Here is a 14420-nt window from a genome sequence, read left to right as displayed (position 1 = left end):
AGCTCCAGCCCCAGCTGATTTGTAAATTCAGTGGGTTTGGTGTGGTTTTTTTTATGTCAATGACATCACTCTCCTCCCCATGGCAACACTCGACGATATCAAAATTGCCAAGCAACGTTGGAGCAGGTCGCTGCCTGAGGATTTAACGGAGAAATCCCAAAGTGAGCCCGGGCGCGCGGTGGAGGAGGGGCGCGCCGTGGCGGGGAAGGAAGCTGGGGCCCGCCGCCCGCGCCGCCGGCCCCGCAGCCCTGCGCCCGCGGGCGCTCCCGGGCCGCGCTCCCTCTCGTAGCGGTGGACAGCAGGTGGGGGAGGGCTGCTCCCCGCCTGCCGTGCCGGGAGCGGGAGCAGCCATCCAGGTGACTAAGCTGGCCCACTGGCACTGAGTCACCTGCGGGCCCGGGGGTTTCTTTCTTCTCTTTTGCATCTGATTATTTTGGGAGCTGGAAACTTGGAGCTGCATCTGAGTCCCGCCCCTTCCAGCCTCCCCTCCCTGCCGTGGGCTCCGAGGAAGATGGGACCTGCTGAGACTCTGCCACCCCTTCCTAAGGTTATAGAAGACGCGGTGGGGGCCGGAAGTGCCATGGGAGAGACGCCAGTCACCGAAGTGCAATAGCCGATATGGTGATCCGGCTGCCTTGTCCTCCAGAGGTGCCGGGAGAGGCGGGGAGTCTGGTCCATGCCGACTGGATTCCTCCCGGGCTGGCTTTGAACTCACCTCCCACGAGATTTTTCTGTAAATGACTGGCTTCTAGGGTCAGAGTGGCATTTGGAGAGCGAGGCTGGATTGGCTTAGGCCGACCTGGGCAGGTAGGTGGCTCTGTGCTGGGTGTGGCCCCACGTGTGAGAGAGTGTGTGTGGTCCCAGTGCTGAGGACAGCAGGGGGCCCACAGAGAGCTGAGGATGCGGGATTTGGCAGCAGCTCGTCCTAACTGATGCTGGGCCAGCCCCGGTCCTGAGACGGGTGTTGTGGAAAAGGGACACAAGCACCTGGCCTGAGCAGGGTGGGAGCAGCGCCCGCTCAGACAAGCCCAGGCCCTCTGAGTCCACAGCTCAGACACGCGGCAGAATGCCGAGGCAGGGAGCGGTCCGAGGGGCAGGCCAAGGATGGAAGCCAACCCGCCAGCCGGCCGGACACATCGCTGCTCCCTCTTCCGACAGCCCTGGGCACTAAGGAGACAGCTTTCTACCCAGGAATGCTGTCACTCGCCCATGCAGTGCCAGTCAGCATCTATGTGTGTTCTCTGCCAAGCTCACAGGGGTGTGTTTCCTGAGAAGAGCGCCGGCCAGGGCACAGCTTCCCCATACTCAGGGCCCAGCCAGGGGCCACTGCTCAGCCTGGCCCCCACGAGGCATGCTCCGGTGTGTGTCAGGCCGAGGGGCGTGGGCCCCCCGCCTCCCCCACACAGCTGGCAGCCTCACGGGCACACCGGTGAGTAAGCTGCGGAGGGAGGAGGCTGTGTGCCCACAGAGGCAGGACGACACCAACCAGGAGCCTTTGGGAGAAGCGGCTGGGTGAGACAAGCACTGAGGCTTTCTTTTTCTTTTCTTTTTTTTTCCCTTTTTGCCTGAAGGGAGTGGCGCTTCCTGGGCTAGAGACAAGCACCAGCCTGCAGTGGGGAGCTGGAGGCCCAGCTGCCCGGAGGAGCGGCACGGTAAGGTCCCGGCTACCTACATAGGCTCGGGCTTCCCAGGCAGGGGTGGGGATGTGGAGGTGTCCAGGCGACGTGCCATCTGGGACAGGGGCAGCAGCTGTGGGTTCCTGTGGGCCCCATCCTACCTGCCACTCCCTTTCCAGATGGATTTTGAAACATCCCAATCCAAGCTGGCCTCTGGCTTCCGGCTAGAGAGCGAAATGCTTATTTCTGCTGTTCCCACCTGTGCCTCCCCTCCTGCTGGGCCGAGCCAGTGCCACCAGGACACCCTCCAGGATGTCCTCTTACCCTACCGCCTCGAGGACGCTCCCCTGTTTTATTCATCCCACAGATATTCACGGAGCATCTTTGGGGCCCAAGCTCCAAGTCATGCCCTTATGCAGAGCCTAACCGGGCACAGATTCTGACCCTGACACTCAGTGGCAGGCCGGGTTCAGGGGGCCTGGCTGAGCAGTGAGGGCCTTGGGCTCTTCACTCCTGCTGCAGGCGCCAGCGTCCTGGTTTGCTCTAGGGTGTCAGGCCCAGTGAGCTTGGGGTGTTAAAGTGCTGGGGCCCAACCAAGAAGCAAGGCTAATATAGCGTGGTTTGTTCTTTCCCTGGTGTCACACACCAAGGTCGGGGGCCGGGGGGGGGGGAGGGGGGAGCTGCTTGGGTTCTTTTCTACGCCGGGAACTGGGCTCTAAGAGTTGAAGATAAGCTCTGGGCTGCCGGGCCCTTAGGTCCCATGGAAGCTCATCGAGCTGGGAATCAGGCCTTTGGGCCAAGCAAGGGATCCCTCTGCAGATCAGGAGGGCAAGCGGGGAACCCTAGTGCCTAGTCAGGAGTGGGTGAGCACCAGGAGCAAGGCTTCTGTTCTGGAAGCACTTGATTTGGGTGGGAAGCTGTGTGCCCCTATGGGTAGCCACAAGGGGGGAGTGTGGGGGCTGCAGGGGTCCCCAGGACAGACTGACTCTGTGCGCTGAGATCCTGGGACGTGCCAGGCATAGGGAAGGTGCTGCAGGAGGGGCACATGAGCCCAGCATCAGGATGAACCCTGACATGTCCCCACCTGGCTCCAGGGTGAGCAAGTCCTGCTCTCCCCCCCTGCAAAAGGTGACTCCAAGCCTGGGGGGGCGGGGGGGTGGTCTCTCGTGTGTGCAGAGCTGAGCAGCAGCTGGTGCCCAGCTGGGTTCAGAGTGGCAGAGGCTGTGGAGTGCCCGACAAACAGCAGGCTCGCAGGGTGGCAGCTGATGGAGCCAGGAGGGAGCAGAAGGTAGAGGCCAGGTATGGGGGCAGGAGAGGGAAAGCCTGCCTGGAGTTTAAGATGGCGGAGGGAGGCCCTGGACACTGACTGTCTTATGCCTGCCCACCTCTGTGGGACAGCCGGCAGGGAGTGGGCGGAGACACTGAGAGACTGCATTCCTTACCCAAGGGGCCCAGAGACACCTCTAGCACACTCTGTCCTGGGTGCAGAGGCCCGAAAGCCTCGTGGAAAGCTGTCCTGCGGCCTGAAGCAGGGCCCTTCTCACAGGATGCCCTCTACACCAGGAGTGGGAAGGCCCAGGCCTCGGAGCCGTTTCTAAGGCTTGGGCAGTAGGAAGGGTGCTGACAACCCGCACCCACAGGCATTCCGCAGCTGCCTCTGTGAGGGCCTTGAGAAGAGAGTTCATGTCTGTGAACCGGCCTTGGTGGAAAGAAGTGGGCCACAGGCTGGAAGAGCATGGAAAGGTGAAAGCTTCAGAGGCAGGAAGAGCTCTCAGTCTCCTGGCCCGCTGGGCCTCTTGCCTGGGAGAGCAAGCTGACTGGAAGTCCCTCTTCCGAGCTTAGCCCTGGGGCCCATTAAGGGCTAAGGTGAGATGTGAAGGGGGTGACATGAAGGGGAATATGTCTTTTCTTGGCAAGATGAGTGCTCCAGGCAGCCCTTGGAGATGGCAGTTGGCACCTTGTTCTGGCTCACTTGCTTGTAGGCAGAGAACAGGGATTGCCTCCTAAGTACAAAACACTGGTGGCAGGAGCAGGGGCTGGGAGGAAGTGCCATGAAATGACCAGGACAGAGCCCTTGCCCTGGGGAGTGTACAGTCCTTCAGCAGAGGAGGGAAAGGAAAGCTGAGCATGGAGCCAACCCCACCCCAAACCAGCCGAGCTGCCGAGAGCCATGATCAGCAATGGGCAGGGGTGGGGGTTGCCCTTCTGTTCACTCTGGGTCCCCGATTCATCACGGTAATTGTTAGCCATTGAGTCCAGATAATTTATAAATTTAGACCAGTACCAGGAGACGGTTCTTAACATAGAACTTCATAAAGATGAATAAAAAAAGATTAGCCAAGAGTGAAAACACAAAGGAAGAAACAGCTTCTACTGTTATGGGCAGAAGACAGATTCTCAGAGAGATATATAGGAAAAGGCAGAATAGTGGATGGTTAACAGCAGGTGAGTGTCAGGCCCGGGGCTGCCTCTTCCTGCCTGGGTGACCTCAGATAAGTTACCTCATCTCACTAGGTCTCAATTTCCTTTCCTGTCCAAGGGAGATAATTATAGTGCCTATGAGTTAGGGCGGTTGAGAAGATTAAGTAAGGCTATATGCAAATACCCTTAGCAGCATGGCTGGCACGTAAGTGCTCAGCAAAGATAATGTTATCATTGTGATGACTATTAGTGTTAGAGGAACAAAGTGCCAGGAGGTAGAGACCACACTGGGGTCTTCAGGGGAATCAGAAAAGGCTTCATGGAGGAGGTGGCTTTGGAAGAACCCTTCCCTGAAGAAAAGCTAGTTTTCAGAATGCTGATAGATCCATGCCCAATAATGCTGGGAAGGAAAGCAATACCAGATCCATTCTTTTCCAAATAGCAAATTGTCTATCCACTGAAATTCTCTAAGGAATGATTTGAGCCTATTAAGAGTTTCCTTCTTTTGGGGGGGGGGTTCTAGAGTTTGAAGTCTTGAGAACTTGACGTGGACTGTATATAGTGAAGGAATCAAAAGTCTGACTGTGGTCACACTCTTCTTTGGGCTTGCAATCTTGTCACAGGGTGGCCCTGATTCCTTGAAGAACTGCGTTCTAATGAGCCCCATCTAAAGCACACACTTGGAGGTGCTTTGTGCAGAAGGGCCAGCCTGGAGACCACAGAAATCTCCTTGACTACCATGACGTGACTTAGAAATGCCCAAGAATCATAAGGCTCAGACTCAAAGGGTTATCATTCTATGAATTTAAGAAAGGTAATCCCAGGTTCTGTTCACCTAGAACAAGGCAAACCCAGAACATTACAGACTTTCATATCCTGGGGGAATTAGCGTACAAACAAACAAACAAAAAATTGGTTCCCTCATAACTACATGTGGCCTCATCAGCCCCAGCAAAGGGACACCCACACTGGCCAGCATCTATACTAATAAAAGGGGAATATGCTAATCAGACCAGATAGACCGGACATCTTCCAGACGTCCTTCTGGACATCCTTCTGGACAAAGCGGCAGTGCTGCGAGGGCTGAGGGCTGGCAGTGCGGGAGTGGGAGAGGCCGAGGCGTGAACCTGTCCAGCATCGAGGCCCCTTCCGCAGAGGCAGCGCAGCAGAGGGGGCTGCGCGGCCCCAGTCCCACTGCTGCCCCTTCTGCAGAGGCAGCCACAGAGGCAGCCTCCACAGAGGCTGGATAGGGTGCGACCTGCTGTGCCTCAACCTCCCACAGCCCCTCCCCGAGCTGGCCTGGCCCCAAATCGCCTCCCACCCACCAGTGGGCGGGGCCAGTGCTAAGAAGTGAGGGCTGAGGGCGGGCAGCCGCAGTGGCAGGCTGGGCTGAGGGACCCCCCACCCCCAGTGCATGAATTTTTGTGCACCGGGCCTCTAGTTTTCTATAAAATCTCATTATGACAAATCAGGCAGTGCAAAGACCCAAGTCTTTATAGAAAGACAATGAGGACCTTTTTGTACACTTATGGGTTCTCTGTGTTAAAACTGCCCCCTCAGAGTGCTGTGTCGTCGGCAAATGCCGGCATTTTCCTGCTTGACTCTGGTTTGTCCAACCCTCAAAGCACTCAGGCCCCTGAGCCTCTGGCTAAGGGGGTGGGGCAGGGCTGTGATCTGCACAGTCAGGCTGCCCCGGACCTGGAGTGGGGGCCTCTGGGTGCTCAGAAAAGAAAGTCTAGAAAGCTCAGGTCAGCTGCCACATGGTTCCGGTTTCTGGTCCCAGTGCAGCAGGTCCCCCCAAGGCAAATAGCAATGAACCAGTCACCGTGCTCACGGCCCGTGCCGCCTGCCTGTGTGCCCCACTCCTGAAGGCTGCAGCAGCGGCAGGGTTAAAACCGGAAGGACTGGTTCTCTGGTTCAGCTTCCTGGCCTAGAGCCTCCAGCCTCCATTTTCTTTCTTTCAGCTTCAAATGAGGCTTCAAGTGGAATTACGCAAAAAGGCACAGAGGGTGTAGGGAGCCGGGACCCGTTATGCCACAGCCTCCCTGACCGTCAAGAGCACAGTCCCAAGTCAGTGGGTAGAAGCACAGAGGTGGAAAGAGCTGCTCCAGAAAGGACCTGGCCTTGGATTGCCGTAGCACATGCAGGCCAAAGGAAGTCCCCAAGAATGTTTAATCCGGCCCCCAAACTTTTAGAGGAAAGAAGAGCCCCAGAGAAGGAAAGTGGGTCCTGGGAGCGCACAGCTGGCTGCAGCAGGGCCAGTTTCAGGCCTGGGGTCTCCGGCTCCCAGCCCAGTACTCTCACCACCCAGACTGCCTTTCCATAGGCAGCAGCATCAAAGGCACCCCGAGGAGGGACAGACAGACACTTGATGGCTTGAGAGAGGCAGCCTGACCTGACAAAGTGGCAGGCCGGACAGGTCCCAGCACTCCTCTGTGCCTCCTGCCCTAATGGGGCCCTAGTCCTGCCACCCCTGCCCCCATCTTGCTCCACATGGAGCCCCAGCTCAGCTCCTGCTTGGTCAACAGAGCCCCCAAGAAGAGGCTCTGTCCACCCCACCCAGGCCACTCTCTGAGTGTAAATGGATGGACTCAAGTTGTATTTGCCCCAGGAAGCATTTTACATTTTAACTAGAAGGCTGTCATTGCCTTAAGCCAGAGAAGGAGGGAATGATGAGGGCATCTAGGAATGAAAGGGAAATCTGGGCAGAGGTTAAGGGAGGCAGCCTTTTAAACGGTATATACTCTGACCCCAGGCAGGAGTGTAAACGTCCAATGGCCATCATCAGATGTTGGATCTCAGAAGCAGGAGGCCTGTCATCTGTCACCCTATCACCAGGCCCAAGTGGACAAGAAGACTTCCGTATTACACTGCAGTGGGTCTTACTGGAGATGGTGTGTCTGGGGTCAGGAACGGTGGAGAAAGGTGGAGGTCTCAGACCCAGGGGAGGGATGGAGCCAAGGCCAGGAGAACAAATGCAAGGCCAGGAGAGCGCAAGGGTGCGGGCTCCTGTGGAGAAGGGGGGTCAGGACAGGAGGAGGAGCTGCCTCCAGATGGTCCATCATCCCAGCAAGGGCGTCATGCCAGCCACCAGTGAGGGCGAAGCCATACACGCCAGGCCCCTGCATGTCAGCACTCACATGAAGGTCCCGAAGGCTGCTACCACGGGGCAGTCAAGGTGTGGGCCAGAGACTCAGAAAGGAATGACCCTGAGAAGGGAGGGCAGCAGCTGCCTGCACCCCTCCAGGACCCTCTGAGCACAGCACAGCGCAGGGCAGACACAGAAGGCAGAGTCCAGCGAGCTCTACAGCCAGGTGGTCAGTGCTCCCGCAAGACCACACAGCCCACAGCCCGTGAACTTGTGCACAACGTGTGCATTTAGAGTTAAGGTGCTCCAGCCGGAGGGCTGTGCATGGGGCTTGGACAGCCAACACTGTGCTTCCTCAGACTCTCCTTTCTCTGGCCTGAGCCCTTACCCGGCCACATGCCTCCTACTCCCCCCACTCACCTGTCCTTCCTTAAAGTCAGGCCCTGGGCACCCATTCCAGACTGGGGCAGCCACCAGAGGCTCAGGAGGGAGAGGAAGGACAATGAATGGCTTCCATTCAAGGAGGCTTCCAGCTGTGAGTCCTGCCAGCAAAAATGCCAGCCAGAGAGCGAAACTGCCAGCAGCAGACATTTGGATGGCACTTTGGAGCCCATTCAGAGCAGAACCTGCAAAGTGATCATAGTGAGAAGATATTAAGTGAATTTATCATGTCTCTAAAAATGAGTGTTCTCAGCACAGAGGTGACTCTCTCTTTTCCCAGCCCTCCCCAGGGTGGCTTAGAGCCCCTCGTACCTGGGAAGGGTGCCCAGCCTACGCTGCTCCTGCTTCAGCCCCTTGGGGTGGGTAGACGGTGGCCCCTGCATCTGAGTGGCTTGTCCAGGTCATCAGGCCCCTTTGGGACAGTCAAGCAAGTTCGGGCCCAGTGTCAGTTTGCGTTTGGGGAGGACTGGCCTTGTGTATTTCTGTTGTCGTAGGGAGCCTATCACAGGTGCAGAGCTTGAGAAAAAGGCGGAGAGGCTAGAGCAGCGGTTCTCAGCCTTCCTAATTCCGCGGCCCTTTAATACAGTTCCTCATGTTGTGGTGACCCCCAACCATACAATTATTTTCGTTGCTACTTCATAACTGTAATTTTGCTACTGTTGTGAATCGTCATGTAAATATCTGATATGCAGGATGTATTTTCATTGTTACAAATTGGACATAATTAAAGCATAGTGATTAATCACAAAAACAATATGTAATTATATATGTGTTTTCCGATGGTCTTAGGCGACCCCTGTGAAAGGGTCGTTCGACCCCCAAAGGGGTCGTGACCCACAGGTTGAGAACCGCTGGGCTAGAGGCTTCTGGATGTGGGAGTTTCCCTCTACTGAGGTTCAGGGCAGCGGCCAGGCAGGGGAGCCCCATGGACTTTTCCCAAATACCTAACTGGGCCCAGACAATGCTGCCCCTGGGCTGGGTTCTCTCTCCAGGATCTGCAGAACTGACTGCTTAGCAAGTTCTCCTGGAAGAACCCTGGCATCCTGCCCCTGGGGCACTCCAAATGGGGCTCAGTGGCTCCCCATGGCAGCTACAGGCGTGCATGGCACGGCAGAGGCGACTCTCCTCCTCAGTCCCTGTAGCAGCTGTGAGGGCCAAGGGTCAAGAACCTTTCACCCGGTTTGGGGTGCTGATCCTCCAGGCCCCTGCACTCCAATGTCCTAGATCTCATCATTTCCCTACCTTCTGAAAGGAAGCTGGCCCATTATACACATCCCTCCCCCCTTATACACATCAAGAAGCTGAGCCTGAGACGGGCTGGCAGTCTAGAGAGACAGAAGGGGTCCGAACGTGCAGGAAGCCATGTTCTCTACAGCTAATCTCTCTCTCTCCTCTGCTTAAGGACCCCACGGGCCCGGCAATGTTAACTCCCTCAACTCACGCTCCCAGGCCCTCAGAGGTGGCCACCTGCCTCTCAGCCTCATCAGCAGAGAGAGATGGTGAGGGACCATCAGGGTGAGGGACACTGTTCAGGCCACCCCAAGAACAGGAAGGGACAGCTGTTGGACAGCCTGGAAGAGAGGGAGATGAAGGAATCTATAATAATAAAAGTGTAATATGCTAATTAGACCGGATAGACGAACGACCTTCCGGACTTCATTCCGGACATCCTTCCGAACCAAACCACAATGGCAGGGGCTGAAGCAGAGGTAGTTAGGGGCAATCAGGCAGGCAGGTGAGTGATTAGGGCGATCAGGCAGGCAGGCAGGCAGGCAAGTGGTTAGGGGCGATCGGGCAGGCAGGCAGAGGGGTTAGGGGTGATCAGGCAGGCAGGCAGAGGGGTTAGGGGTGATTAGGCAGGCAGGTGAGTGGTTAGGGGCAAGCAGGCAGGCAGGTGAGTGCTTAGGGGAGATCAGGCAGGCCAGAGGTTAGAGGTGATCAGGCAGGCAGGCCAGTGGTTAGGAGCCAGCGGTCCCGGACTGCAAGAGGGATATCCGACTGCCAGTTTAGGCCCGATCCCGCAGGGATCCCTGCGGGATCGGGCCTAAACCAGCAGTCAGACATCCCCCAAGGGGTCCCGGATTGCAAGAGGGTACAGGCCAGGCTGAGACACCCCCCCACCTGTGCAAGAATTTTGTGTACTGGGCCTCTAGTCTACTATAAAGACTGCCCCTCTCCTAGGGCCAGAGGCTGCCTCTCTTCTAGGCTCCAGGGGGTTCCTCCAGCCAAGTAGCAAGCAGGTGAGCCAGGCCCCACCTTCCCAGCAGTGCCTGCACGTGGGTCTCCTGGTGCTGGGCCCACGCCAGGTCTGTGAAGGACACAGGCTGGATGCCGGGACTTCAGGCAGGGTGCTGACTCATGACTGGGGCAGTCCAGCACCTGGTTCCTAGCAGAGGCTCAGTGACAGGGTGGGGGCACCGGTGGCCTCCTCTGCACCTCACACCCATTGCTATGTGAGGGTCCTCACGCCCTCGTCAGAAATGAGGGAGGGTTGTCCCCCACTGCTCAGTGTCACATGACTTACCCATCCAGGGTGGCACAGAAGGCCAAAGATCAGTGCTTCCCCCAGCAACTGTTCCCAGGAACTTAACCCGACTTGGTCAAGTCATACAGACAGTCTTTGGAACCAGGGGCCTCTGAGCAGGATGGAGTTAAGAGAACAGTCTGGGGGGATACACTTGGGTTGAAAATCTGGCTCCATCACTCAATCACCACAAGACCCTGAGCTGGTTCCTTAACCACTCTGAGCCTCAGTTTCCTCATCTGTAAAATGAGAACAATAGTATCATGCTTCTGTGCCAAGATTGTGGCAAAGACTTGGCTGAGATAATGTGTGTAAATAGCTTAGCACGGGGCCTGGCCCACCGGAAGCATATAATTGGCAGTAATAATAATTACTATTATTATTACTATTACTAGAGGAGGGCAGAGTCTTCCAGAGAAAGGAGCCCTGCGAGTGAGTGAGCTTGTCAGCAGTCTTCCTGATGCCCAGGCAGCTTTTCAAGTCATGCAGCAGAAAGTGCAGGGAAAGGATAATGTGTTTGTGTTTCTAAACCACAGTCGATCCGTATCTTTCCTCTTTGGTCCTAACCCAGGCTCCCAGCCCTAGCTGTAGGTGCTCAGACGTTACAGCAGGCCCCGACAGCCACAGGCTGAGAATGAGCCAGGAAGCGCCCGCCCCGCCCCGCCCAGCGTGCCTTCCCAGACAGTTCCGGTTGGCCAGTGCCCCAGTGCTGGTGGGGCTCCAAGAGCCACTGGCCGTGGTGAAATGTCAGTTCTCAGTGTCCCTGTCTAGAGCTCCTGCCCAATTTGTAGAATGGCAGCATATGGACAACTCCCTCGACCTGAATGCCTCTGCCAGCTGCCAGGGCTCTTCAAAGGAGGGTGTGCCTGGTCCCTTTCCCTGTGCCCAGCACAGCGCCATGGGAACAGGGCCAGAGGGAAGCACATGGATGCTGGAGGAGACGCTGTCCTGCCACTTCCTGCACTCTTGTTCTGCCCTCTCATCCTGGACAGGGCTGAGTTGGGGGTGAATCAGAGGAGGATAGAGAAGGGGGATCACACACAGGAATTAACCACTCAGGACCTAGTCTGCACATCCCAGCATCCTAATTTGCAGAGGTCACCCAGCCCAGGGGCGCTGACCCACCTGTAGATGCGACCACAAGTGCAGAAACGTGGGGTTGTGATGGGCCGGAGAGTCCTCTCGTCTAGCCTAGTATCCAGTACGGGAACCTTTGCTCTAGCATACCTGACTGATAGGTATCTGGGGTCTTCAGTGAGGGGGCAGGGGGTTCATGGTCAGTCTTACCTCCACGATCAGTCTTATTTGGGAATCTCTGACTCTCCGCAAACCCCATCGATATTCCAAAAGGTAGGAGGACCTCAGGGTTACCTAGACGCAGTCCTTACAGGATGAGGATAGTAGCCTTTATGGGATACCCAAGCCTGGATTCAAACCAAATTAAATACCAGTTCACTTTTGATAATATTCTAATGTTCACACTTTATCACAGTTCAACAGTTCAGAAGTACCGCTTGGAGTTGTCGTTTTGATATATAAGGTATTTGTATAAAAAGAATGAATTCATGTGTGCATCTGTGAGTCAGTAAAATATAATTTAGGGTGTTGATTCGAGGTTCAACAATGTTAGGCATTTCATTCTAGCTTTGGTTCATGGATCATTTCAAATCCTCAGCAACCAATTCTCCCTGCAAACCACCCCCCCATCCCCACCCCACCCCCCACAGCATAATGGGCTTTCCACAGCCAGGACTCCTGTGTCCCTGGGTAACTAAGCTTGGGGAAAGCCATATTTGTATCATAGGCCCCTTTGTCCTTGGCTCCGCAGGCAGCTTCCTGGGGGTGAGAGGGGGTGGGGGTGGGGGCGGGGGTGAGGGGGGGTGGGGGTGGGGGCGGGGAGGTCAGAGGTTGGCCAACAGAGTCAGGCCTAAGGTGTGGCCTGAGGAAAGAGAAAGAATCCCCTTGGGAAAGACACAGAGAGGAGAGGAGACAGAGGGTAAGGAGAGGAGCAGAGACCTGCCTGCAGCTGCCCCAGCTTCCACACCAGCTCCCGCTCACAGGCCAGCATCTCCACAGGCACCGCCACGCTTCCCCACAGAGGCTGAGGGCACTGGGGCTTGTGCTGCAGCCAGACAGGGTGCGGGCCTGTTTGGGGCGGGCGAATTCCCACTCACCACCTTAGCTGTGTTCGGCAGGAGTCTAGAGTAAACTGCGCATAAGCAATAGAGCCCATATGCAAACTCGGTATCCATAAATTGCGTTGATATATCTAAAGGATCAATGAACAAAAATGACACATGACAGTAGTGACCTCAGTTAATAACTGAAGTTTGAAGTGCCCAACAGTGACAGAGATCTCTGCAGTCCTGGGTCCGCCTGCTGTGACTGCAGCCACCCAGCCTCTGCCTGGGGGCCATTTGGAGTGCAGAAGTGCTGAACCTCCGAGCCAGAATCCTCTCAACACCCAATTGGACACAGGCCTTCCTGGGGGCCCGAGTCTAGGACAGCCAGGGTCTTCTCACTTCCCTGTTTGGGGAAGAGACAGGCAGGTGGTCCCTCCCTCCCCCCCTCCCCCACAACATTAATACGCAGGAGAAACCACCCTCCGAGCCAGAGGAAGCAGGGCAAAGGGCAGCCAGGAGTGAGCCTCTCCGCACAGCCATCCTGCTCCTGGGCCAGGGCACTGCTGGGCACAGCGATGGATGGATGGATGGATGCGGGCTGTGGAGCCGAGCCCCACCCTGTTTGGGTGCAGGGCCCCTGAAAGCTTTCTTTCCCCCAGAGGTCCCCTACCTGAAACCAGAGGGTTCTTGGAACTGAGCAGGGTCTGACAAGGAAATTGGAATCTCGTTCATTCCAGCTTTCCTGCCCAAGACCGTCTTAGGGCCTTGTCCAGCCGGACGGACAGGCCAAGGTGGCAGGTGGTAGGACTCCAGCTGGGGCTCTCCAAGGGGGTGTGGGTGGGCCCGCAGCACCTCCAGGGCCTGGAAGGAGGCAGCTGGAGTATGTGCAATGCAAATGAAGGAGTTAATTACACAGAGGGGGCTCAGCGGATAATCAGGTCAGGCCCCGCCTGGCGGCCCAGGGACCCCCAGGGGCTGGGAACCACCGGCAGGCAGGTCACAGCGGGGCATGGCTGGGGTCGGGGTCCTGAGGCGAAGGGCCCGAGTAAGCCGGAGCCCCGCGTTAGAAAGGGTTGAGTGTGGAAGCGCCCCTCGGCCAGAGAGGCTTCTGGCCACGGCCACGGCCCCCCGCGTCCTGGGGCGGCTTTTCCAGGGCTCTGTTCACCGCCGAGTCCTACCTGGAGCCACACCCTGAAATCAAACTCTTGGCCAGGTGAGGCCGGCGCTGCACCGACTTGTACTAGTCAGCGCGGCCTCCCTCGCGCTCCCGGCGCCCAGGTCCCTCCTGCGGAGGGCGGGCCGCTCCCTGCCTCTCCGAGGGCTCCGAGGCTTCCTGCTCGCAGGTGGGTGCCCCAGCCAACCCCTGGAACTGGCTGTCCTCCCCGGGCTGGGGCCGGGACGAGCGGGCAGGCCTCCCCGTACGCGCGGCCCCTTTTCCCGGTTCTCATTCCCCGCAGTTCGGGCCGCCGGCGCCCGGCGAGGCGCCCGAGCGCAGGGCGGAGAGGTCGGGCTCCGCGAGCGGCACCCGCTCCACGAGGGCGCCCAGCGCGCGCCTCGCCGGCGGAGGGATTCCCGCCCGGTCGGCGCCTGCGAGGTGGGCCCTGTGGCTGCCGGGGTTCCCAGGGTGGCGGGAGCAGGACCGGAAGCGCTGCGCGTACTGTCCCCTCCTCCCCAGGCGCCGGTGGAGATACCGCCGCCTCCCCTTGCACCTGAGCAAGCGGCTTAGTGGGGAGGCTGGTCTGGGGCGGGTTGAATGCTCTGGATTGCGGCCATGCGCAAAATCCACCCGCGGGGACACGTATCGCATTTGTCACAATGACTTTCTTATCTGTTTCCCCCCAGGCCCACGGGACTGGGCGGGAAGGTCCTTAGTCTTCCCTCTCCTGGTGCCTGAGAGCTCTGCCTACTGAAGGGTAAGGAGCCAGGAAGAAGAGGAGGCAAGGAAGGCAGCCCCGCGGCAGGTGAGTGAGGGACCGCCAGCCCTGGTAGGGTGTCCAGGAGACCAGCATGAGGGACGGGTTGGAGGAGCCGTGAGGCCTTCTTGGGCTAGCCCGTTCTTGGTACTGCTAGGCAACAGTGATCTCTCTCTCTCTCTCTCTCTCTCTCTCTTAAAGTTTTTATTCTAGAGAGAGAGGAAGGGAGAGAAACATTGAGCGGTTGCCTCCCCAGGCACCCTGCCTGGGGATTGAGCCTGCAACCTGGCAGAT

At 57.5% G+C, this 14420-nt stretch overlaps 1 protein-coding gene across 4 annotated transcripts in view; it reads left to right on the top strand.

Annotated features, from left to right (window-relative positions):
* PAK6 (p21 (RAC1) activated kinase 6) overlaps positions 1 to 14420 on the top strand; it is a 38646-nt gene continuing 24226 nt past the window's right edge. Inside the window, exons 1-3 of one of the 4 annotated variants that reach the window (XM_070425233.1) lie at positions 1 to 807; positions 1572 to 1652; positions 14056 to 14174. The gene's annotated coding sequence lies outside the window, so the exon portion shown is untranslated. Of the gene's footprint in view, positions 808 to 1571; positions 1653 to 13527; positions 13557 to 13749; positions 13808 to 14055; positions 14175 to 14420 lie in introns of those variants that run through there. The other 3 variants (XM_070425249.1, XM_070425242.1, XM_070425248.1) reach the window with 3 other exon arrangements.

The sequence above is a fragment of the Myotis yumanensis genome, unplaced genomic scaffold (assembly GCF_028538775.1).
Source record: "Myotis yumanensis isolate MYYU_CA2020_CCGP unplaced genomic scaffold, mMyoYum1.0.hap1 SCAF_1, whole genome shotgun sequence".
Lineage (NCBI taxonomy): Eukaryota > Metazoa > Chordata > Mammalia > Chiroptera > Vespertilionidae > Myotis > Myotis yumanensis.
This window is presented reverse-complemented; position numbering and strand designations above follow the sequence as displayed.